The sequence below is a fragment of the Dipteris shenzhenensis genome, chromosome 2, assembly GCF_047967505.1.
Source record: "Dipteris shenzhenensis isolate YYH24624 ecotype China chromosome 2, Dip_SZ_1.0, whole genome shotgun sequence".
Taxonomy (NCBI): domain Eukaryota; kingdom Viridiplantae; phylum Streptophyta; class Polypodiopsida; order Gleicheniales; family Dipteridaceae; genus Dipteris; species Dipteris shenzhenensis.
This window is the reverse complement of record NC_141597.1, coordinates 52,244,862-52,270,743: the sequence shown is the minus strand read 5'-3', so window position 1 is coordinate 52,270,743 and position 25,882 is coordinate 52,244,862. Positions and strand designations below refer to the sequence as shown.

Here is a 25,882-nt window from a genome sequence, read left to right as displayed (position 1 = left end):
TGGCATCGGAAAATTGGTTGGAATCCTCCAAAAATCATCAAGCTAGGTTGGTGTTGGAAACCGCCAAGAGATTTTCTGGTGATCAAGCTTTTCTCCTCCATGGGGCCTTGGCGTTGATAGAGCCCTACTTCTCTGAAGGAGATTCCAAATCATGGCTAGGTTCACTCCACCCACCATTGGCCATTCTCTTGGCCCAAGAGCCCGAGCCTAACACAAAAAATTTGTGTCAGAGCAAAGAGGGACGCGCACTCCATGGCCAGGTACCTTGCCATCTTCTCCAACCATGAACTACCACCTCCATGGGCAGGCAGGTGGTACACTAATGTAGCATTTGCAAGGTTCTCTTGTTTAAATTCTTGGTTGAACTTAACGTGGGACAACAAAGCTCTCGAGTCGACTCGAGAGAGCAAGCGTGAACTTCGCCAGCATGCTTGGATCATTTAGACGCAGATTTCCTTCTTTGCACCAGGTAGACCAGCTGGTTTTTTACTCCTCTTTCACAACGAGCTTTCCCACAATGCAGGTTTTTGGGTCTTCACGTCGTTGAGTTGATGGGTCTGTCTTGCAGAAGCTCTCCCGAGGCTACCTGACTCATCGACGAGCCCAGAAAGATGAGTGGTGGGCTGTCGATGGAGAGATTTTCAAAGCGGAGGAGTTCGATCCCAAGCGTGTGCTGGAGCCTTCGCCAAACACGCAAATGACCAATAAGAAAAGAAGGAAAGACAGAATGAAGCAATTGATGCTGACACGCCTGAAACTCAGAACCGACGTACGTTTGTCTTCCTTGTTTTTTGGATTCATATAAGTAGAGTAACTCAAAGAGTACGCCAATGCAAACTGATACTTAGCCGGAACGAATGTAATATTCTGTGCCTCTAAATACTGAGCAGAACTTTGACGATGATAACAATTTTACCGTTGTGGCACAACCAGGGACCTTAGAAGATGTGTGTGTGTGTGTGTGAGAGAGAGAGAGAGAGAGAGAGAGAGAGAGAGATCACTAGAAACCCTGGTACATGCAACTAGGATAGTTACATATCCATCTCACATAGCATACGTCTTATGATTATGTACACAATCTTATTTAAAACGTAGTCATTATATCTTGGATTTTCAGCTTTGGGTATGTTTAGGATCCCTTAGAATTATTTTAAAGTGGGAGCGTCAAAGCGCGCGCGCTCTCTCTCTCTCTCTCTAATTTGTTAGCACTGCCCTGCAGGCAGTGCTCTCCTTACACTTTTCTTAAAAAGTGTCCCTCCTCACGTTTCACTTTCTATTCTCAGTGACATCTCTCTCTCTCTCTCTCTCTCTCTCTCTCTCTCTCTCTTTCCTCCCCCTTCCTAATTCAACTCGTCCCTCTTTCCCTCTCTGTCTCTCTCTCTTCCTCCCTTCCCAAATCAACTCGTGCCTCTAAGGGCAGTGCTCACGAGTACTTGCACTCGCTGGTTTATTTATTATAAGTTTCCTCCAAATTTCTTATTTCATTTATTAATATTATTTCTAATCTAAAGTATACAAATAAAACAACAAACTAATCTAAAAATAATGATAATAATTATTTCCCCGTGTTTGCGTTGGTGTATCATTTGTTTTCTTATATGTACGTTGGTTTATCTTTGCTCCCTTGTGTTAGCATTAGTTGTCGTATTTGTCCGCCCACTTAGGTTGTGTTAGCATTAGTTGGAATTTTAATCTAATTTAAGTCTTTCTCTTTCTCTGTGTGTGTGGGTATGTGTTTGTGTGTGTGTCTGGCATTCCTATTCTTATTTTCTGCTTTGTTTCTTCCTTTTTGCTATCAAAGTTTTGGTTGTTTGGGTTGGGATTTAAAGCTGAGTGAGCACTGGGTCTACCCAAGAGATTCCAGAATGGCAGCTTATGCATGGGTACTGATGAGACGTAAGTGTGTCTTTGCTTACTAAGTTCTTTTATTTGTTATTTTTCTCATGTCCTCATAATGTTGTCTAAAGTTGCGTACAAATTCCCTTCTTTCCTTTGTTATTTCATTTTATTTGTTAAGATTGGATATATTAAAGCCTTATGGATGTATATATATAAATTCTTTGTGTGCTGATGATGTCGGTGGGGACGTCATAGTAGCTAGTCCCTGCTATGTGTGATGGAGTTTATGGTTTTCAATAGTATGAGGAATATCAGGAGATTGAAACTGCACACTGTGTTTTGTTTTTAGAGGATGAGTTGGGCATGTTCTGGGATTCATCTAGATATATATTTTGTGGCTATCTTGGGATGGCCATAATGTTTACTCTTTAAGAAATGTAGGAGAGACAGCCTGAAGCAAGTTGAGTCTGGTGTTCTGGTGGGCATGGGATCACAGAACCATGGTTGTAAGACACGTTAAGACACGACACGTTAGACACGCTTCAGACACGAGTGTCTTAAAGATAAGACACGTAAGACACGCCATTGTGATTATAATAATAAATATTTAATTAATATATGTATAAATATACAAATGGACAACTTGCTAGCATAGCTCGCTGCTAGATTCTAGAAGTACAATAAGCTACACTTAAACAATGCAAGAAGGCACTTGTACAATGTAGTTAAGATACAAGACTCGTCGTCACTCAAGACTTAAAACTTAAAGTTAAGACTCGCGACTCAAGAGCTCGCAAGGATTGAGTACTTAAAGGTTTAAATGGACAATTGAATCTTGTCACATGTGATATGAATGAAATCTGCATCTCGATACATATAATTGAAAGGAAACTTTCGACTCTCAAGACTCAAATCTCTGAAGATTCATCCTAATCCGAATCTACGAGGTCACTGCCACTACAAAAAAAAAAACAAGAGTGTCTAAAGGTGTCTTAAGGTAAGACACGTGTCTTAAGTGTCTTACGATAAGACACGAGTGTCTTAACAACCATGCACAGAACTTCCTTCACGACGGTGGCAGGCTCCTCGTGGAAGTTCACTTTGCAAAGTGGTTCTGGCTGAATAGGAGATTGCATCAGTCTAGCACAATTTGTTGGTGCTTCTCTGTGATTTTGGTGTTGGCACCTTTTGCTTTATGGACGTTTACTGGCAGGTTTAGTGTAGCTTCGAGGCTGGTTCCATCCCTCCTTGTGGTTTGCAGGGATCAGACTCAAGCAGACATGGTTTATCCCTATTATAGTTTCTTTTTTGCCTGTATGAAATTCGGTCCATTGCCTAAGGAAAAACACTTTCAAAAGTTAATTGTTATGTTTCTTGTACATCAGTTCTTCAAACTCTAGTCTCATGTCTGTCCTTGCCATTCAATATGAGAGAAGATATCCCAGGCCTTCTATCTGGTTTTGTAAAGTCATGGCATGAGAATCAAAAGACCTTAATGCTGTGTTCTTTAAAGCACGACTTGCCTTAGATGACACATATTAATGATGAAGCTTAGCAGAATCCCTAATTTCTATTTCTTTAGCGATGGGAATTAAGGTTGTTCCCCCTTGCAATGATTGGTATTTACGTTTTCTATTACCTAGGAATTTTCTTTTGACTTCAATTCCCTGGTATGAAGATGTACTTGATAAAAGGCATTTTTGCTTTGTCTCCCTCATTCGTGAATTTTCATGGGAGTAACTTACCAACAATCCTTTTGATTTTTTGCTAAATGCTACTATTTGATTTGAGTGACATCCTAAGACATAATGCAAGGTGGTTTGCTGTGAATGCTTTTATCAGACTTAGAGTTTTGTTGCACTGTATGTAGTTGCATATACTGCATGTTGTGAACCTACGTATCAAAATCGAGAGCTATTTTCACGAGGATCACTGGGTGGTCCTTTGTGAAGCTGATGTTGGATTTGAATATGCCCCCTAAGATGTAATGCAACTTGGTTTGCTGTGAAAATTATATGAGTTGTATTGAACTGTATATATTATGTAAGCTTGTTTGTTGTGGACTTGCATATCAGAATCAAGAGCCATATTGGACCTCATATATTCGAAGATATCAAATAATGAGAGATGAATGGGAGGGAGAAAATCGTCTGGGATCCAATACCTGTACCTCCACCAAAGACTCGCAACCCTTCTTTAGTACGGAAAGATGCTGAGAAATATGTCTGGCGAGACCCTCGTAGAGATTTTTATGGCTCTCAAGATCCTGGGTTTTCCAGGTTTGGCTCAATATGTTGTGGAGAAGGGGTAAAGAGTTTGAATTGCTGAAAAGTTTTGAAAAGTTTTTAAAATTTGGCTTTGTTCTCTTCAATTTTGTGATCTTGGCATGTCATCCTTAATGTATTCATTTAGTTTTCTGTTTAATGAGTATAAAAGCTATTAGATAACTGCTGCATTTCAGGAGTCAGAGGGTATCAAAGAGACATCAGATTACTGTTGTAAGCTACTCAGCTATCGTGATACTCTAATGGTTTGCAATGGTTGTCCAAATATACATACGTTAAATAGACTAGCCAATCTTACAAATTGGGATAAACAAAGGGAAGGAAATAAAAAACAGAGAGAGAGAGAGAGAGGTTTTATAATGTTTGCAAAGGCCAAAGAGCCCTATGAGGCCAGGCCAGAATTACATCATGGGAAAAGACATGCTAGCACACCCCTAAGAATCTCATGTCTAATTGAAGTGAAACTGAAAGCAGAAATATAGAATTACTCCTGTCATGGTCATCCGTTAGTAATATAAGCTCCTTGCAGACCCAACAAGGGTCCAAAATCTACTGCTGTCACCCTGCTTTTCTGTAGAAAGTAAAAAAGAGAGACTTGTCCAGGAAACAGTTCACACTACTAACATCCCAGATTCAACTCACAAATAACTCAAAATCAACAGAGTGTCCAGAACTGTAGATTTATTGAAATATTGAACCTGTGAACAAGGATCCACTGTTGTGTTCCAGCAGACTGAAGGAACTTATGGCTGCACCAGAACTCTGCTCCATGTGCCTGTAGGACCGCTTAGGTAGGCAGGATAGGCTGAAATACAATCGTAGGAGAGGCTGTGTGGGGGGACTGCACCATTTAGCACTGAAAAGGGAGTGCATTTATAAAGGGAACTGTCCACCCCTGGACTGACTGACTTGGCAGTATGTGGCCGACCAACCTGGTTTCCTGGCTGACTTGAACTGGTTTCCTGGCTGACTTGAACAGACCAGGTCTTGCTGACCTGGCTGCTCCCCTACCTGGCCTATAAGGCTTCTTTGCTGGGCCTCTGTGGTCCAGATCCGGGTGTGCTCCGGGCAGCCCTAACACAAAAAGAATATCTTTCCTCCCTGGGCCTGCTCAGAATCTAGGGCATAATAGCACCTACAATAAAAACCCCGGGCAGCGTTAATGTCCTCGTAAGGGGCTCACAGGCAGGCATTGTGTCATGTGCACGGATTGTATCTGACATGTGCTTAGGCGCACATGATTAGCTTTGATAGCCTGGAGAGGCTAGTGGCTAGGTAGGCGATTGTCAGGTTGGGTTGCAAGGGCAACGTACGAGTTAGGGTTCCAGCTATTTGGGCATAGGGGTTCAGTTTTCATTCACGCAAGTCAGAGCAGGTCTAGCTCTTCCTTGCTGGTCTGGATCTTTGATCATGATGCGGACGTGCACCTGCTTTCTAGCGTAGCCCGGATTCCCAGCGCAGTCCTAAGGCCCTACGGGTGCCTTCAGGTGGTATGGGACGCCAGGAGGTTGTGGACTCGTTGGATGCAGATGTTTGTGCCAGCAGCCCAGCCTGTGGCTTGGGGGTATGATCGGATTCTACGGGTCCTAGACCTGTGACCATCATGGTTGGGTGGTGAGCAAGCTTGTGCCTCTCTTTGTGGTTCTGGATTTCTTGGAGCAATCGTGGTCGTGTCAGTTGGCTATCAGAGTCACTCGTGGATGGCGAATTTATGGAGGTGATTTAGATTCCTGTTTGGATCTCCCAGGTAAGGTGCGAATTTATGTTTTTGTACTGCTTGGCTAGAAATTGCATTGTTCGTCAGCAGATAGGGAAGACGTGATTTCCCTAGGATTCATCTAGGTGTATGCTTCTGCCGTATTAGTGGACATGTAAATTTCACCTTGTGAAGTTTTCGTCCAAGTTGCGGCTTGCTGGTATTGCGATAATTCTTTCTATCTTAAATGGTGTGTTGCCCTATCAGCTAGATTTAGATTTAGATGCTCGTTTGGGAGAGACTAAAATGAAATCATTTAGACTTCACAAGCAGTTGTAGCTTGAATGAAGAGATGTGGACTACTTTTTGATTAGCCTTCTCCTTTACTGCTAGCCTTCGTCATGGCTGAGTTTGCCCTTCACCTCTGGAGTGCCGACAGAAACTCAGGACGAAGACTTTGTATAAATGGATGCTTAAGTATGTGTGGGTGTGTGGATTTGTATGTGTGAGAGAATACTTTTATACTATGGTCTACACCCACTGTTGGGCGCTGATGACGTTAGTGGGGATGTCATAGTAGCTAGTCCCTGCTATGCGTGATGGAGTTTATGGTTTTCAATCTTATGAGAGACTCTCGTGAGATTGAAACTGCACTATGTTGTGTTTTTAGAGGATGAGTTTGGGAATGTTCCTGGATTCATCTAGGTGTATAAAGACGTGATTTCCATGTGAGGGAGGATGAGTTCTGGTTGGAGGTAGGATATCAATTCATGGGAGAGGAAGGAGCGAATTTGAGGAAGGATGGCATGCTTGTTTGTGATTGGAAGTCGTTTTGATTGGTAAGAGGTGCGTTTTGAGAGGGAGAAGAAGCTCAGGGTCGAGTTTTCAGTTGGAAAGCTTAGGGATGCACTTGTATGTAGGCATCGACCCTTAGAGATAGGGAAATCTTTGCTAGATTGAGGAGAGAAGGCAAAAAAGCAACTTTGCTTTTTCGCCAAGCAAACCCTAAAAGCAAGCATCTAGATTTGGCAGGTCATGCTTTTCAAAAGCTAGGGCATCAATCGGATTAAAAGCTCATGAATTCTGCATTAAAAGGGGCACCTTTATTCCGTTGGCAGCCAGCTCTTGATTCTCAACTGCTCCAGCGCCTTCTAGATCTGAATTCCAGCTTGCATTGTTCCTCCTTGCCACTTGCTACCCCTCTGCTCCTTCATCACCATCTTTCCCTTACGAATTGCCGTCTGGCTGTTGGTTTGGGAGCCGAGACAGCTCATAAGCTAGTTCATCAACAGGGCCTCAGGATTTGCGCATTCATCTCAGCTCTGGTGCTAAGGATTCAAACAGCTTTGTGGTTGCTGAGCAGCCTGCCTTCAGTTCATGTGCCAGATAAGTCCTCCCCAATCGAAGTTTGTGCCTGTTGGAATGGTCACCTCCCCATCTGTAAGCCCCCATATGAGGAGAGCATGGGGGAGGTGGACCTAGGGATGTATAGATTGCCACATGGGCAGAGAATGGGGCTGCCACATGGGCAGCACATGAGCTGTCATGTGGACAGCACAAGAGACCTTGTGCAGGAGAGATGGCGGGGGGCATGAAGCCCTGGATATGACCTGGCAAGATGGAACTTCAGAGCAAGCGTATGGCCTGCAGCAGAGCCCTATGAAGGGTGCAATGACATCAGCAGGGTGTACGGATCCGTACGGCGCTGGAGAAGGGCCTGGCAGAGGCACAACATGGCGGGGGTTATCAGCAGCCTGGTCGGCCAGGTATAGGGCTGATAGGGCTGGTTCCAGCCAGGCTACCATGCCTAGAAAATGGCAGGGCAGAAGGGGGCTGGACCCTGCATATATAAGAGGGCATCAGCCCTTGAAGTGAGGGCCAAAGCCCTAGTTTTGTGGGCCAGGGGCCCTGGTTATGAGAGCCCTTCTAGGGCGGTTTTGCAGCAGCCTGGTCGGCCTGTTTGGGTCGGCCTGATTGAGGCTGCTGGTCGGTTTTTGGGGCAGGCCTTGTGCCCTATAAAAGGAGAGGCCTTGGGCCTCATAAATCATCCCTTGGGCCTCACACTGGGGGTGAAGGAGAGTGGAAGGTGTGCTGCAGACTGAGTTCCCTAGAGGCTGGACCTTGGCTGTCTTCTAGGGCAGCAAGGTGTTGTGATCATATCATCTGGAGCAGCCTTCACTGTAAGAAATCCTAGATTTACTATATTTAGCAATGTGCTAAGGAACAGAAAGGAGACTGAAATAGCAGAGAACAAGGAATATTTGTATTGCTTGAGTGTCTGTAGTGTCTCATCCATACAGTTGGGCCTCTCTTATATAGAGAGTGAAGAGTCACATGAAAAGGTGTGTACTCCAAAGTGTATGTGCATGAAGAGGTGTGTACCCCTTGTGAAGGGTGTGACCCTTGATGAGAGGGTACATTACAATGGTAGTGTCGCTTCAATAGAATGTCTCTTGTGAAGGGTTGTGCCTCATAGGAAGTGTCCCGTTGAAAGGGCATACCCTTCCACAAGTGTCCATTCATCAAACCATCCATAAGTCTAAGGTATAGAGAAAGGATTACGTCACAGATCGTGACATCCCCTCCCACTCAAAATAAGACCCTGGTGGAGATAATGAATTGGTGTAGAAAATATCACGGTAAATTCTGAAAATACTGCTGTAAAATGTTAGGGTACTGCTGTAAGTCTTCATCAGATTGCCAAGTAGCGTCGGAGTTGTCTAAATCTCGCCAAAGAACAAGGAATTCCGTGATAAGTCGATGTCGAGTCTCTCGCTGTCAATGGTCCAGGAATAAGGAGAACATAATCGTCTTCGATTTCTGGGACATAATCACCTGCAAGAGGAACTGCTTCATTGCCTGGAATGTACTTCTTTAGCCAAGAAATATGAAATGTTGGATGAATTTTACCCCATGATGGTGGTAATTCCAATTTGTAACTTAAAGGTGAAAGTTTCTTGACGATCCAGAAAGGTCCATAGTATCTCGGTCGCAACTTATGAAACACAGACTTAACCGTCTTGTAGCGATGTGGGGCTACAAATAATAGCACCATGTAACCAGTTTCAAATTCCAGGTGACGTCTATGTTTGTTGGCGGAACGTTGATACCGCTCTTGCACTTTTCGCATATGATCCCTAACTGGGAGTAGAATGTCTTGCATTTCTTGAACCAGTTGATCAGCTAGGGCCACTCGATGGTCATGTGGTACACAGACGCGATCTTGATAATACAGAAGGTTGTCCGTATAAGAATAGGATGAGAAGATCTTTTGTTCGGAAGTCGAAGGTTGATCTTTGGAAAGAACTTGTACTGCTGTGCCGAAGTCTTTATCATTTAGATACTTCCCTTTGAATGAATTTGGTACATTCACAGATAATGTAGAGATTACCATAGCTGATGCTAGAGTTACCCTGCTAAGAGCATCTGCAACTACATTGCGTAGTCCTGGAATGTACTCAATGGTCATGTGAAAGTTGGCCAGAAACTCAACCCAGCGTGCTTGTTGAGCGCTCATGACTGGCTGAGTAAAGATATACTTTAGAGAGTGATGGTCTGTCTTTACCACCGAGTCGGCTCCATGAGATAATGTTTCCAAGAGCGATAAGCGTGTACAATGGCAAGAAACTCCTTATCATAAACCGGGTATCGGGTTTGGGTATCGAAATGTTTATGGCTGTCAAAAGCAATAACTCTGTCTTCTTGTATCAAGACTGCTCTTGTAGCATTGTCAGAAGCGTCGGTCATGACCTCAAATGGAAGGTTTGGGTCAGCAATAGCCATAACTGGTGTGGTAGTGAGTGCTTGCTTGAGTGTTAGAAAAGATACCCAACAGAGGGTACACGCAGCGGAAGACTTACAGTAATGCCCAGGAGCTCACATAGTGTGCGGTGTGGATGTGGAATCACAAACTTCTTTACTTATGTGCATTCAATAGATGTGCAGACTCATCAATAGACAATGAACCAGCCAAATAGCGAAACCACCAAAATATTATATTTCTGTCCAAAACTATGGACACAATACAAAAGAGATAGATCGAGAGTCCCACCAATGGTGTGTTCCTCTGATCAAACCACAAGGTCCTTCTCCAATCTGTTGGCTATCTCTAGACTCGAGTCCGCGTGCTCCACCTCGAGCGTCTGTAGACTTTCCGTTAGTGTGTTCTTCTCCACCTTACTGCCTGTGAATCAGCCTAGGTGGGCAGCCCCTGCCAAGCTTTGTCTGCAGCACACAGGTCCCTGTTCCACTGCTCCAACCTGCTTGTGAATGACTGCTCTAGAAGGTATGATGATCACAACACCTTGCTGCCCTAGAAGACAGCCAAGGTCCAGCCTCTAGGAACTCAGTCTGCAGCTCACCTTCAACTCTCCTTCACCCCCAGTGTGAGGCCCAAGGGAGTGGCTCCTGGCTGCTCCTGTCTGCTCTTGAACTGCTGATGTCAGCGCGCCTTTCATAGGGTCCTGCTGCAGTCCACTGAGTGCCTCATGCCAGGCCTGATCCAAGACACTGTGTCTCGGCCATCTTCGTGCACATGAGCTGCTCCTGATGCAACCTTTTATCCTTGGGATACCCACCAACCATGAATGCTCCAGATCTGTCCCAGATCCACACACCCAGGTAATCTCTCTTTGGGCACATCCTGCCGTAGGTCTCCCTCCCCCACGCACTCCTCATTTGGGGGCTTACAGATGGGGAGGTGACCTTTCCAACACCCCCTCTCACCGACACATCCAGGCCCAATGCCCACACGTCGATGAAGATGCTCTAGTAACTCCTTGGTCGTAGTCGTCTAGAACTTTTCGATGTCGAAATCATTTCCTGGCTTTTCATCCAGTGGCTCCTGCTCCACCAGGTCCGGTTCCGCTTCTGCACACCATCCTGGTACACAGGTCCATCTTTGGTAGCACCTCCTGGCACCACCTCCTTCAGTCACGTTCCCGCCTTCGAACTCGAGCAATCCAGCCATCACGATCTTCCAGTCGTCCCCCTCATAATGAGTGAATAACCTGGAGTCTTCCAGGCACCATGCTCTGAGGGTCTGTTTCACCCCGTCCTTCCTTTGGCAAGGTCTGCAACAAAAGTACATCTCCAAATAACCTGGACTGCGAACTTTAAACGCACCTGACTGAACCTAAGTCACCCTCCTTCTCGCAAGGGCACAATCCTCTAGTCGTGGAAGTCGATTCCCTAGAGCTTCTGAATCAGGGTCGTCCTTCAGCAAGGTCCTTGCCTTGAGGCTCCCACACATGTGAGCCTCCTACTTGGGCTCTGATACCATGTTAGAAAATTTACCCAACAGAGGGTACACGCAACGGAAGACTTATAGTAATGCCCAGGAGCTCACACAGTGTGTGGTGTGGATGTGGAATCACAAACTTCTTTACTTATGTGCATTCAATAGATGTGCAGACTCATCAATAGACAATGAACCAGCTAGATAGAGAAGCCACCAAAATATTATATTTCTGCCCAAAACTATGGACACAATACAAAAGAGATAGATCCAGAGTCCCACCAATGGTGTGTTCCTCTTATCTAACCACAAGGTCCTTCTCCAATTTGTTGGTTATCTCTAGACTCGAGTCCGTGTGCTCCACCTCGAGCGTCTGTAGACTTTCCGTTTAGTGTGTTCTTCTCCACCTTACTGCCTGTGAATCAGCCTAGGTGGGCAGCCCCTGCCAAGCTTTGTTTGCAGCATACAGGTCCCTGTTCCACTGCTCCAACCTGCTTGTGAATGACTGCTCTAGAAGGTATGATGATCACAACACCTTGCTGCCCTAGAGGAGATCCAAAAGGGCTGCGACTGGGCCGAATGTGATCTTTGTCGAGTAGTTCGGTCACCTGTCTTTGGATTTCTTCATTTTGAGTGTAAGAAACCTGATAAGGAGGTTTCGACGGTGGATTACTGCCGGGAATAAGCTCGATTGGGTGATCCACTGGTTGTCGAGGTGGTAACTTCTTTGGTAATTCTTGTGGAAAAATATCCAGGTAGGGTTGGAAAAAAGGTTAGTTGAGGTACTCAGGAGGATCCTTTGTTGGTGTCTGCTTTATTGCCGTAACTAACAGAAGTGAAGTTTTCACTTGACGTTTACGAACCCACTTCTTTACTTGTAGGGCAGAGGTAACTGGGGTTGAAGGAGAGTCCCTAGAACGAGTTAGCTCAATAAGTTTTCCCTGGTGGACAAACTGGATAGTATGGCTGCAAAAACTGATTGATGGATCATAGTCGTAGAGCCACTGTTGTTCGAGTATGACATCATACCGAGAAAGAGGCATGATGTCGAAGTTCAACTTGTCCGTATAATGTTGGATGCGAAAAGACAAGTTTTTGATTCTGGTGTTGCACAAGAAGGTAGTTTCATTTGTGAGTTCAATCTGATAGTCCATGGGACTAGGACTGGTGGTTAACTGAAGTTTTTCGATCATAGAACTAGCTAGGAAGTTATGAGAGCAGTCACTGTCGATGAGGATAGTGACCGTTGTTCCACGAATCGATCCTTGGACGCAATGTACTTGAGTGGCCAGGGAAGGTTCGGGATTGCTGGCAAGGTTCATGTGGATGGTATTTGCCATTCGAACAGCTTTGCCTTTCTTGTCTTGTGTTGGGGTAGCATCTTCTATTTGGGAAGTGCTAGGTTCCATATTGGAATTTTGCTTTGGTCATTTGGGACAATCGAACCATCTATGGTCGCCCGTACAGATGGTACAAAGTCCTTTTGTGCTGGAATTATTCTTCTTGTTAGTGGCTGCACCTTTATGTTGGTGATGACGGTCATGACTTTGTGAAGAGGAAGAGGCGCGATCCTTGGAGGAGTGCTTCTATTGGGATCCAGCATACGATTTCTGAGACTTGTGGGGATCTTGAGACTGTCGTTGACCTTGATTACCCGAGCTTTTTTCGAACTTGGGGTTATCTTGAAGGCGAGCACCCTTGGCCATAGTAGAGTTCTGTGTTCTATTAGAACTCTGCTTCCTTGTGTTTTGGAAATCGATAATGCGCTTTGCGTAAGCAATAGCGCCAGCTGTGGTGGTGAAGTTTGCTTTGAGGACATCAATGCGTAACGAGGGATTTAGGCCTGAGATGAAAGCATGAGGCAATCATCATCAGTTAAATCATCGATCTCCAGCACCAATGTGGTGAACTGAGAGATCTAGGAAGACAGAGAGCCCGTTTGCTCCAACTGTCGGAGTTTTGAACGTGCTTGGAAGTCGGCATTGGCAGGTATGAACTGCTTATGGAGCACGTGTTCAAAACGTTCCCAAGTTAACACACTTTTGCCATCCTTTAAGCGTCGTTGCCACCATAGGAAAGCTGTATCTTTGAGGAGGGAGGCTGCCAAGGCAATCTTTTTGCCTTCAGTGAGGTCGACAGTATCAAAGTACATGCACAGTTTTGCGAGCCATTGGTCAACTGTTTGGCAACTTCGTTGACTAGTGTAGGCTTCCGGAAGTTTAATGTAAAGTCTTTTAGTTTTGGAAGCTTGGAGTAAGCGGTAGAGGGCATGGAGTTCAGTGTTTTCTACCTCTGGTGGGAATGAGTCCAGATAGTCGTCCGGTGGCGTTACGTCATCCTCTGTATGTGTGGTACTGCGAGAATCCTGGAGTTGTTGGACTTTCTGGACCAAGTCGGAGATGCTATCCTGAAGTTGAGAAATTTGAAGTTGAAGTAATGCGTCGCCTTGTATGTTGACTTCAGGGGTCTTTTTTGGGACTTGAGTCGCTTATCTCCGGAGAGGCTGCACGCGAGCGTTGCGACATATCTGAGGTCCCTGTGAGAAGAGCACTAACCTGCACTCTAGTTTGTACCATTCCTGGAAGAAGATCCGGGCTGCTCCTTGAGATTGCTCATGTTGGAGGGGGCAGGCGAGGGAGGATGGAACCACCCGTGGAAATCTGGTAAAGGAGGTCCCATTTGGGGTAACACTGGTGATGCCGAAGTGGGTGTTACTGCTCGTGAGAGTACAGGGGTAGGTTGCAAAGTCCACGGATCTGAGAAGGGATAAGGAGCTGCTGCCGGGAGCGGAGGATATCCAGGAGAAGGAGTGCCTTCAGAGTGTAAATACTGTCTTGGGGAAGGTAAAACCCGTGTAGGAGGATATCTGGGAGCTGAAGGAGGTGGAGAGTACCCTGGAGATGCTGAAGCTGAGGGGTAAAAGTCTCTCCAAAGATGGACAGCAAACTCGTGAGGAATATTGGGTGAGGATAAGGTCATCAACATATGATGTAACGAGCAAGACAAGATCACCTTGTACACGTGTAGAGGTTGGTGTGCGATAGTGGTGAATCCTGTTGGGGTAAAGGGTACCAAAGACTTGTGCATATGCTATGGTAGGCAGGATGCAATCGTGCATGGTTTTACAGATTCAGACTATGCAGGGAATCACTAAGAGCTTGCCTACAGAGCGGTTTGCACATTGTCGCCGCATCATGGGATTAGGATGAGACCATTCTTATTTTATGGTCTTGTATACAGTAACTGTATATTGCTGTAATTTTTATTCTTTTCTCCCCTTTAGGCACATTGGCCTTTAGGTGGGAGGTTGTTGGGGTAAAGGCACATTGCCACCCTTTAAAAGTTATGACCCCTATGACTGTCTTAAGATAGTCATAGGGTGAATCCCTAATCCTAATAAAACCTTTGAGTTTGTGGTGTGGCCCAACATATTTTACACACCCACACTCTTGGTGTCTCTCTCTCCTATCGTTCCACTCCTCTCTTTCCCTCACAAATCCTCATTGAAGAGGGCTTGTCCAAGTCTTACTAAAGGGCTATGCTGAGGGTAGGAAGCTATCCATGGCCGAGGCTGAGGCTGGTATGGCTGATCTGTCCCCTAGAAGGTAGGATCCTGTAGAGGCTATTGGGTCGGCTGCTGGAGAGGTTACTACGTCTGCTGCTGATGTAGACTGAGAGCTGCTGTGGCTGAGATCTACTGTTGATGCTGCTGAGATCTACTGTTTAAGTTACCAATGCTGATGCTGCTGTAGGTAATGAAGGTAATGAATCCCCATGCCGAGTAAGTAATGAAGCACCCTAAGATCTGTCATCTCAAGCATGACCTGTGTATCTCCCATCATTTTCTGATGATTTCTAGAGAGGATAAGGTCATCAACATATGATGTAACGAGCAAGACAAGATCACCTTGTACACGTGTAGAGGTTGGTGTGCGATAGTGGTGAATCCTCATTGAGGAGGGCTTGCCCCAGTCTTACTAAAGGGCTATGCTGAGGGTAGGAAGCTCCATGGCCGAGGCCGAGGCTGCTATGGCTGATCTGTCCCCTAGAAGGTAGGATCCTGTAGAGGCTATTGGGTCTGCTGCTGGAGAGGCTACTACGTTTGCTGCTGATGTAGACTGAGAGCTGCTGTGGCTGAGATCTACTGTTGATGCTGCTGAGATCTACTGTTTAGGTTACCGATGCTGAAGCTGCTGTAGGCTCTGCTGCTAGGGCTACTGATGACCTAACATGCTAATGGAGGTGGAGCAAACACTGGAGGGGCTGCTGCTGCTCCGGGGAAGGCTCAAGCTGGAGGAGGGATTCCTGGAGGGACTGCTGCTACACTGGGAGATGGAAGAATGAGGGAGTGCTTGTTTATATAGATAATAGGGCTGCTAATTGGCTGACCAATTCTGTGGCATTCCAGATGCCACTGTTACAGTAAATTCTTGTTTATGTAAAAGGGCATTATGGTACGGAAAGTTGTACCCCTTCTTTGCTATGGAGTCTAGATGAAGAAGGGGAACTCTGTAAGTTTCAGGATGTGACAGAAATTGAAGGAGTTTGAATGAAGTTTTGTGTAGGTGATTGTGTCCTCATAGGGGTAGAGTGGTTACGAGGTTAAAAACTGAGGTGCAATGTAAATGGGAAATAGAGAAAGACTTAGTGGAACAAAGGACGGGGAAAATTCTAGAAAGGGAGGACACTGAAGGGAGGAAAAGGAGGATTGTACAGGGAGTCAAGGAGTTTTTGGTGGAAAAAGGAGAATGAAGTACATTCTCTCTCCTTCACCCTTGGCCCGATTGCTAATCTGTAAACATAATTATGCACTGCAAACAAAATCCTCTGTCATCATTTGGGGTGGTGAGCATGGTGTTGATGGGTCACAGGGAGGAGAGAGAGAGGGGAATTCATTGGAAGGTGCCTAGCATTGCTTGGGAGACTGAGCCGTCCCTTTTTTTTTTTGCAAAGAAAGGAACCTTCTATTAATGCTTGAAAAACTTCATACAAAGCAGCAGCCCCAAAGGTGCTGAGTATGGGAAAAAACCCGAGAAAAGGCTGAAAGAAAAACTGGCCTGTTCTAGAGAAACCCAGCTCACTACCTAGGGGATCTCTGGTACTGGGGCTAACAGCTAGGTGGGGGGACTATACGACCAGCGAATCCCTCGCGGAGTGAAAATATAAAAAACTCCTGCAGGCCAAGCCTTGCAGAATCAAGCACGCCTTGTGACAGTCGCCCTAGAGCTTGGGGTCCCACCCTCCCAGGTGGAGCGGATGGTGTAGATGATATCCTGCCAGATGGCGACTAAGGTAGTCGAGGGTGGGACCGGATGCTCACCCATCACCAGACTGCAACGAGCAACCCATATGTTCCACGCAGTGATACTGGCTACTATTTCCCATATGCTGTTCTCCGGAGGAGTTTCCGGAGGAGGAAGAGGAGCTAGGCTATCAGAAGGGACCACCTCATGGAGCTCTATCCTTTGAATGCTTTGACCTTGTATCCGGTAAGCTGGGGAGATCTCATCAATCTGGAACACATGTCCTCCCTCAGTCAATATTCATTTTCATGCTCTCACAACTCAGCTTGAACCATGGTTCCTTACATAAACAATATTGTTTTATTACAACTTTATTCGAATCGTGGACACAAGGCATCTCAATTCCCTGGAAGGTTCCATGCTATAATTAGCTGCTTTGCTAAGTCTTAACCCCTCACCATTCGTTACTGGTGTAGGTGGATTATCTGATTCATTAGAGGGGATGAGCTTTGAGGTTCATTTCGAGTCTGTGTGGGGCAGAAGAAATAGTTGCATGGGTGGTGATTGCTGGGCCTTTGTGCATGCTCAGGGTGAGCCTACAAGCCACCAAAGTGCTTGTGCCCACGAGTGGGCTTGAACACCTCAGGTTTGGAGCCTTGGTGTGATTTAACAGCAGTCTTTCTCCTCCTACCTAACCATGTTCTGTTGCAGGATGGTGCGGACGAGTTTTGCGCTGTTCAGGGTCAATTAGGACCTACTTTGCTGCCACGGGAATAGGCTGGTCCAGCATGGGGGGCCAACCAGGCCACCCCGTGGTCAGTAGACCCGACTTGGTTGGGGGACCAGGCCCCATTACCTAGTCTGTGGGTAGGGAGGGGTACGCCGACCTGGGGGTCCGCCCTTTTGACAGCCAAGTCGGCCTGTCTAGTGGACTGACTGGATGGGGGGCTGGGGCTATATATAGGCCCCTGCACCTCATTGTATTCATCTCATGTTTTGGAGGTTTGTGTGCTCTCTCTTTTGTTCATTTGCCGCTGCACTCTCACAGTCCCATGTTAGCTTGCTAGTATTTGTTGTTAAATATATCCGCCAGCTTGGCAGCTTGCTCAATAGTTTGGGGCTTGTGAGACCTCACGTGGGAGGCTAGGGAGGGAGGCAAACCTTGAATAAAATGCAGCAACTTTCCCTTCTCAAATATGTCACGCACAAAAAGGGTAAATTTCCAAAATTGCTGCAAATACTCATGCATTGTGCCCGCTTGTGATAGTGCATAGAAGTCTGCTAACTACTGCTCTAATACTAGTGGGGATACATATGTAGTGGCCATCAGCTTTGTAAACTGAGCCCACATGGTTGGCCTTTGCGGAAAGAAGAAAGAAAGAAAGTTGTATTAACGTTTGTAGAAGGCCTTACATGCCTATGAGGCAAGATACACATCCAAAAAAGGAAACTGCTACATCTCCGTGGAGAGAGTGACTGCACAAGGCATCTCCTAAGAGTCCCTCGTGTACCGCTACCAAGTGTGAGCATAATCCTCTAAATGCATGGCGCTCCTTGTCATGTTTGGGATGGAAGCGGAAGCAATCTTCCAGCTTTGTGAGCCATTCCTCCAGCTCATTTGGAGTGCGTGTGCCACTTTTAAAATTGTGCACTATGAACTTATCCTTGACATCTTTTGCTGCCCAATTCTTGCTTTGGTCACCCCCAAATGTGCGGGCATCATGACACTTAACATTAGTTTGGTAGAAGGACAGAAAAATGTCCTATCACACTTTTATGTCCTGTTACTTAGCCACTTCCTAGAATTATTCTAAGGCATTGATAAGGTATTTTGGGGTTTTGATCATTGACCAAAATAGCTTATATGCTGAAAAACACTCGCAATTATTATTGATTGGAACTTACGCCTAAGAATTTGAGTTTTACCTAAAGTTTTAAGGTCGAGTTGTTTATCAAATTTCAAGCTGTTTTCTTAACCTTTTGATAAAATGGCCATACTTCTTGATTGGCCTTGGTGGGCTATAAAAGGCAGCCCTCTTGGCCTCACTTTAAATCTACATCAGGGCTATTCCAGGGTAGTCCCCTTAGCCAACATCATCGGATCAGCAGCAGGATTAGGTTGGGCAAAAAAGTAGCAATGGTGCTCCTCAGCCTGCGATCCCTACAGAGTTACGTACATGCGTGGTTCAGTCTGGACAGCAATAGTAGGGTCTGCATCAGAGCAGCCCTTAGTTTACAGCTCTACAACGAGGGAGTTCCCTCCATGCAGTCCTCCTCCTTTCTTTTCTATAGCTAGGGATTTGTCCCTTTATAGAGTACTTAACAACCTTTGCACGTGTGAAATCACTTACAGAGTATTCTCAAAATTTGGGGCTTTTGAGGGCTTTTGCTCTCCTTATCTTCCTTCTACTATTTGAAATCTTCTCAGGCCATTTCAACAGCTTGGAAAGCCTACATTTTATGGTCCATACTTTGGGATAGGTGCACTTTTGCAGTCATTTTGTGGACAGCAAGTCCTAATTCTGCAGTTGCAAGCCTTGAGGCTATGTTTTTTTTGGGATTTGGTCTGCAATTTCTCTTTTGATTGCAATACATTGGGACAGATTGGAGAACATTGAGTCACATTTGCAGGACATTGAGTCAGATTTTCAGACATTGAGTCTTTTTGGCAGGACATTGAGTCAGATTTGCATACATTGGGTCACATTTGCAAAAATTTCAGCAAAATTTGGGGCTTTTCTGCATTTGCCCTCTTTTTGGCCTATTTGCCCTCAATAAATTAGGGGCTTTTGCCAGATTTGCTATTTTTTGTAGTGAACATTGCCTATCACAGTCACATTTGGGTCAGATCTGCATTTGCCCTTTCATTTGGGTCAGAAATTTGTAGATATTTGCTGTCATTTTTTGGACAGGCAGCTTTTTGCAGTGATAGCCTTGAGGCTTTTGGGTTTTCAGGTCTTTTTCAGGGTATCACATTTGCTATGGCTAGGAACAATCAATATTTATTTGGAGTTCTTCGTGAAGATGATAAGTTGGATGGCATCAACTATCCGATGTGGTCTTATCTCATGAAACATTTTCTTGTTGCAAAGCATTTGTGGAATATTGTTTCTGGGGCTGATCTGAGGTCAGCCAATGCTATAGTGGTTGCCTCTACTGTTGGTCCTTCTGCAGGGGGTACTCCTCCTGATGCCTCTTCCTCTAGCACTCCTGCTACTGCTCTTCCAACTCAAGAACAGTCAAGATGGGATGCAAGAGATGCAAATGCACATTCATGCATTGCTTTATCATGCAAGAGAATCATTATTCCACACATCCGGTCTTGCAGGACAGCAAAGGATGCTTGGGATAAATTGGCTTCTCTCTATCAGATTCGCAATGAAGCTCGTGTTGCATATTTGAGAAGGCAATTACAGGAAGTTAGTATGAATGAAGGTGAGTCAATGGATGCATACTTGACAAAGGTTAAGGACCTCATGGAACAGCTTGCCAACATTGATGAGGTGGTGCCAAATTCACAGCAGCTTGTTAGTACCACATTGAGTGGACTGCCAGATACATATCAAGGGTTTGCTACAACCCTTCGATTAGTGGCCATGGGTAATCCAGACCACTATTCTTTTGATCAGTTAGTTACTTTGCTTTTGCAGGAAGAGCAAAGTAGAGCTAGTAGACAAGCCATTATTCCTGATCATACATTTGCTTCACAGGAGACAGGAAGAGGCAAGGCTTCCAAGCCTATGGGCAAGCCAAAATCTGCGCATAGCAGCTGCAATTCCTCCCATGCATCTAAAAATACAGCAGATAAGGCAAAGAAGAAAAGATGCAACTATTGTCGCAAGCCTGGACATGACATTTCAAAATGCAGGAAGCGCATGCTTCAAAGAAAAAGAAAGCAGGATTGACAGTTAATGCCTCTCATGCTATTGAATCCCATGAGCTAGAAGATGCTTCACATGCACATGCTCTTCAGGATGATTGGGCATGGGCTGTCCATTGCTCATTTGATCCATCCAAAGGTGATGCATTCTTTACTGCTAATGATGCTCAGTCCTGGTACTTTGATAGTGGTGCTTCCAAGCATGTCACATCTTGCAGACAGTTGTTTCATTCTTTAGCTGATGCACCTCGAGAGGGGACTGCTACATGTGCTAATAATGCTTCATATGTTGTAAAAGGAGTTGGAGATGTGCAGCTCACATCCATTTCAAGCCATCTTGTCACTCTGACAAATGTTCTTTTTGTGCCTGACATTGAAGTCAATTTGATTTCAATTTCAGCAATTGCTACTTCAGGTTTCAGAGTGATTTTTGATGGCTACAGATGTCTAGTTTATGATCTTTGTGATGACAATGCCATAGTTCTCACTGGCACTTTGCAAAAAGGGCTTTATCACCTTGATCATCATTCAGCTGCACTTTCTATTGAAGCATTGGCTATTTCAGATTCACAGCTTGCTGAAAGTCATCTTTGGCATGAGAGAATGGGCCATCTTAGTTATAGAGCTCTTGCAAAGCTACATTCACAGCAGATGGCAAATGATGTACCTCAGAGTCACACAGTTTCCAATTATGTGTGTGAGGGTTGTCTTTTGGGTAAGATGCATCGATTTCCTTTTCAAAAGAATTGTCCAAAACTCTCAAAAAGGAAATTGCAGCTAGTACACAGTGATGTCTGTGGCCCAATGAGGACAAATGCCATTGGGGGGTATAAGTATTTCATGACTCTCATTGATGATTTCACAAGATATTGCTGGGTATATCCTTTAAAGGCCAAATTTGAAGTTTTCTTATGCTTTCAGAGATGGTTGAATATGGTTGAGAATGAATCAGGATGCAAGCTTGTCACCCTCAACATAGATAGGGGGGGAGAGTATATGTCAAAGGAGTTTGATGCATTTCTGTCTTCACGGGGCATTATTCACTCATGCACTACTCCTTACACTCCTCAGCAGAATCCTGTTTCTGAAAGGAAAAACAGGTCCACAATGGAGATGGCCAGATGCATGCTTAAGGCCAAGTCTTTGCCCAATAAATTTTGGCTGATGCAGTAATGTGTGCCAACTATGTGCTGAATAGATCACCTACACGGGCATTGAAGACTATTACACCTTATGAAGCATGGAAAGGTAGAAAGCCTTCACTTTCACACATCAAAGTTTTTGGGTCTCTTGCATATGTTAGCTGAGACATAAGCTTGATGACAAGGCAATCAAATGCATATTTATTGGTTACAGCCAGGAGAGCAGAGGGTATCGGTTATATCAACCAAATACTGGGAAGATTATTGTCATTAGAGATGTAATCTTTGCTGAACATTCAGCTTCTCCTTTTGTGGACTGCAAAGCAAAGCAAGATGTTGACATGTTTGATGCCTTTGAATCTTGGTTACCTCTGCCATCATCAGAAGAGGATTTTGACCAGCAACATGAGCCTCCTGCAGGCCCTCCACTAAGCAATAATCAGCCACAACCTCATGCTGATTTGTAGGTTTCTCTTCCAGCACACAATGATCCCACTACTCATGATGTAGTCATTGAAGAAAGAGCTGTGAATAGACAGCAAAGGCAAGTTCCCAGATGGCTTCTTGATACATTGAGGGACAGCAAACAAGATTAGCCTTTTGCTGCCCGGACAAGATCAGGGAACAGACAGCATGGTCGCTTTCTTGAGTTTGCACTCCTTGCTACAGCTTGCAATGAAGAGCCTGTGCGCCATAAAGATGCTTTTGACATCAAAGAGTGGATGGATGCAATGAGAGCTGAGTTACAATCTATTGCCAAAAATGACAGCATAGATCGATACAAAGCTCGTCTTGTTGCAAAAGGGTATGCCCAACAACAAGGCATTGACTTTGAGGAGACATTTGCTCCCACATCCAGGATTACTACCATTAGATGTGTCATTGCTACATCAGCCCATCATTATTGGCAAGTGCACCAACTTGACATCAAGACTGCTTTTCTTCATGGGGATCTGCGAGGAAGAAGTCTATGTTACACAACCTTCTGGCTTTGAGGTTGTTAATTCTGAAAATAAGGTATGCCAGCTTAGAAAAGCCCTTTATGGTTTGAAGCAGGCACCCAGGCCATGGTATGCCAAAATTCATGCACACTTACTATCCCTTGGTTTTCAGAATAGTCCCACAGAACCCACTCTTTATGTCCGTGGGAGTGGATCTGATTTTTTAGTGCTGATTTTATATGTGGATGATATGCTCATCACGGGCCTAGATACTCAGCAAATTGCAGCTTTCAAGGCTGATTTGCAGCATATTTTTGACATGTCAGACATGGGACGGCTCCATTATTATTTGGGCATTCAGTTTGCTCATGTTGAGGGGGATATCATGATGTCTCAGTCCAAGTATATTGGACAGCTCCTTGATCGTTTTCAGTTTGAGGATTGCAAGCCAATCTCTACTCCAGTGGACCCTGGCTTCAAATTCTCAGCTCATGATGGGAGCCCACCATGTGATATCACTCTTTATCAGCAGGCTGTTGGATGCCTTATTTATTTATGTCACACCAGACGTGACTTGCAGTATGCAGTTTCTCAGCTCAGCAGATTCATGCACATGCCCAGTTCACAGCATTGGCAGCATTGGCAGGCAGTGAAGAGAGTCTTCAGATATCTCAGAGGCACTCAGGATTTAGCCCTCTTCTATGGTGATCAGGGTTCACTTACCATGCATGCTTACACGGATAGTGGTTGGGCAGGATGTTCCGACACCAAAGTGTCACATACTGGCAATTGTTTTTTGCTTGGCAATTCATGTATCTCTTGGCTCAGCCAGAAGCAACCAACAGTTTCCACGTCTAGCTGTGAGGCTGAGTACAGGGCAGCTTTCACCGCTACAGTAGAGTGTGTTTGGCTTCGACAATTACTTAAAGATCTTGGTATTTGCCAGACATCCTCCACTATTGTCTACACTGACAGCCAGAGTGCTTTGGCCATTGTGCGTAACCCAGTGTTTCATGCGCGTACTAAGCATATTGAAGTTCACTATCATTATGTTCGGGAGCGGTTGTCAGCAGGAGACATAGAGTTGTCCTATCTTCCCACAGAGGACAACATAGCAGATATGTTTACAAAGGCACTTCCTCGTCCCAAGTTCGAAGTCTTCCGACAGGCTTTACACTTGGTTCCCTTTGTTACATGATCTGACATCCCTTGTACATTCATAGGTGGCTATATCCTTTTGAATGAACATGTGCCACCATGACCAAAAAATGCCAGGTATTTTGAGACGTTTCTAGAGTACTTCAGCCCATCCCATGGAGGGGGGTTTGTAGGCCATCTTCTGGTGGTTCTAGTGATGCCCTATAGGCCATGGTATGTGCCTTGTAGGCATAAATGTAGGCACTTAAAGTGTTAGTGCCGTTTAGGCCACATAGGACACTTAGTCCTATGTGACACCTAGGACACTTAGTCCTAGGTCTAGGTACAAGTACCTTGTACTTCTATTTTTCACTATCCTAGTTTTGACGGCTAAGACTCGTGCGACTCTTTGCTACTTGCACTCTCTCTCTCTCTTTCATTCGATCCTATAGAGCCTTTTTGCATGCATGCTTCAGCTCCAAGAGATGCGGAGGCGAAAGAAGAGCGCGATCGTGAGGCTCAACAAGCCAAGGAGCTCAAAGAGCGCATAGCTCGAGAGGCGATGGAAGAATGGGATCATCATTTTCTCATTTCTCTACTCCGCCCACAAGGAGACAAAGAAGGGGAGAGAGTTCCGCGGCCCATTGAAGCTTCATTCCTCGGGAAGCTCAATTTTACGATGGTAAGACCTAACCCCTAGCGTTGATTGCTTGGCTCAACCAGTTCGAGAGTTAGTTCTTAGTTGTGCCTACGAAAGACAACAAGGGGTGTATTCTCACATCGATGCACCTTACAGGCGAGGCGGTCACATGGTGGCACAAATGGTATAAGGACCAGACCTTGGGACACCTCATCATGGGTGGACAGAGTTTGTGAAAGATCTTAGGACACGGTTCTTGCCACTACACTACCTGGATAGATTGCATAGTCAATCCTTCGAGATGCACCCTTAGTGAACCATTATGCCAACTGGTTTACACATGTGTCCATTCAATTGCATGTCCATTCATTGCAACAGGAGGAACTCGAAAAGCTAGGTAAAGTTTCTTCATGGTTTGTGTACAAACTTCCAATGGTGTGTCTGAAGTTTCAGGCCACGGGATTATGAGAGTGCATACGAGCTTGCCCATACCTTTGAGCTTATGTACAAGGCTCAAGGATCCAAGTTAGCCAACATCAAGAAGTCCTAGAATTCCACCATGCTAGGAGATGGTGGGAAGAAGTTTGGAAACGGGCAGCAGAAGAAGATGTGGACTAAAGGATAGCGATTGTTATGGCGGTTTCTTGGATTCAGCAACCCGGGTGACCTATGTCAAAGCGAACATGTGCTTCTATTGTCATGTGTAGGGCCACAAGAAGCAAGATCGCCCTCGATTCAAGAAACTCCAGGTAGAAGCAACCACGTCAAGTGGTTCATCAACGCTTTCAGTCCCCATGAATACAACATCAGCGGTCATTGAGGAGATTGAAGATGAGCAGCACGGGGAGCCTCATGTTTCCCCCATGTTTCAGGTTTACAGCGAGATTGGTGGGCAGAAGGTCCTCTACTTGCAGGTTTAGGGAGTTCGGAAGATATCATCTCCATCAAAGCCACCAAGCAAGCCCGGTTGACTCTCATCCCGACAAATTCCATTGCCTTGAATGGTGTATTTGTGGGACAGCAGCATGGAGGTTACTTCAGCCACTGTGAAGATCGTTAGGGTAGGCAAACAGCTGGCCGCTCAGGGTCGCACCAGCTCAGGCAGTGTATATCATCCTATGCCTTAAAAACATGGAAGCATTTCGTGTATGGACATAATATCTCTGTTCGTCTAGATCATCAAGCATTGAAATGGCTTCAGACTATGCCAACGACCCAGTGGTTTGACCGCTAGGTTCGATGGAGCTAAACTTTTCAACAGTTTAGTGGAATGATTGACAACCAACCTGGGTCAGAAGATGTCCTGGCTGATGTTCTCAGCAGACGGGGCATGGTGATCTCCATCTCTATAGTTTAGAAGTCTTCTCTTGCAGACCGATGCGCAACTGGTACCATACTGACTTAGATTTTCACGTTCATTGGTACAAGGTTTGGCTTGATAACTAGTTCGACGATTATGTTGTAAATAGAGGATAGAATTACTCACTTGTCACACTCCTGATCGCAGCTCAAAAAACACTCAAAGAGAAGGGGAGAGAAAGATAGCAAAATTCAGATATATATTCATTCACAGATGTGGGCAGAAAAAAGCTCAAAGATGAGCATATAACCAGCCACGAGATGTTGGACCAACTCCTGAGTCTACTCCTCTCCGTGCGCCCTTGCCGGTGCAAGGTAGTTCTGTGCAGGTTTGCTTGATAACTAGTTCGACGATTATGTTGTAAATAGAGGATATAATCACTCACTCGTCACACTCCTGATCACAACTCAAACAATACTCAAAGAGAAGGGAAGAGAAAGATAGCAAAACTCAGATATATATTCATCCACAGATGTGGGCAGA

General features: G+C 45.1%; 1 long non-coding RNA gene across 1 annotated transcript; it reads left to right on the top strand.

The window, feature by feature from the left end:
* Positions 1–374: 374 nt before the first annotated feature.
* LOC147904961 (uncharacterized) lies at positions 375–2,334 on the top strand. Its single transcript, XR_015542116.1, has 3 exons — positions 375–469; positions 569–769; positions 2,281–2,334. It is a non-coding gene; the product is annotated as an uncharacterized LOC147904961 (long non-coding RNA).
* Positions 2,335–25,882: the final 23,548 nt, after the last annotated feature.